At 44.4% G+C, this 684-nt stretch overlaps 1 pseudogene; it reads right to left on the bottom strand.

The window, feature by feature from the left end:
• LOC119582177 overlaps window positions 1-684 on the bottom strand; it is a 3,480-nt pseudogene that overhangs the window by 2,318 nt on the left and 478 nt on the right.

The following is a 684-nucleotide window of genomic DNA, read 5'->3' as shown; positions in this document are numbered from 1 at the left end:
CATACCCCTAAGTAGAATTTAAATGAAACTGAAATTATCTTAATCTGACCACCACACAACCTTCAGGCTCCTCACTTACCAAGGGGCTCGAGGCTTCCTCCTCCTCCTCGTGTGAGGACTCCTCATCATGAGCCTTGGGGAGCTTCATCTCCTCCCCGTAGCACTCCTTGACGGCCTTGAACACCTCCTTCGACCAGCCGTAGTACAGCTCTTCGCCGTAGCAGTTGGTCATCACCTGGAGAGAAAAGTTCACTGTTTATGACTTGAATTGTAAAACTGTAACGCGTTGTTTAATTTGGTTAATGCAATTTGAATACTTTAGATACAAGTGCCCACTGTGGATTGCCAAATTTGCAGAAAACGTTATAAACAATAATTTACAACCATATCAATCCACTAAAAAAATTTACGACACACATTCCTCTAGAGATTCAAGGTTAAAGATCAACCATACCGAAGTATGAATGAAAGCGAAGACGCACCTTTGAGTAAGCGTACTTCTTGGCGAATCCATCCCCGGCGAGGGCGGAGCACACCACCGTCAAGAGTACTAGAGCTCGCAGCATCCTGGGAAAAGGATGTTATATTTTTTAAGGGGAGGGGGAGGTGCCAGCATTAGGATGTTGTGGCTCATTTTCGTTCTTTCAGCGTTAGCTATTTCAGATTTTGTATCGTCTTGGCATA

This window comes from Penaeus monodon, chromosome 15 (genome assembly GCF_015228065.2).
Source record: "Penaeus monodon isolate SGIC_2016 chromosome 15, NSTDA_Pmon_1, whole genome shotgun sequence".
In the NCBI taxonomy this organism is placed as follows: Eukaryota; Metazoa; Arthropoda; class Malacostraca; order Decapoda; family Penaeidae; genus Penaeus; species Penaeus monodon.
This window is presented reverse-complemented; position numbering and strand designations above follow the sequence as displayed.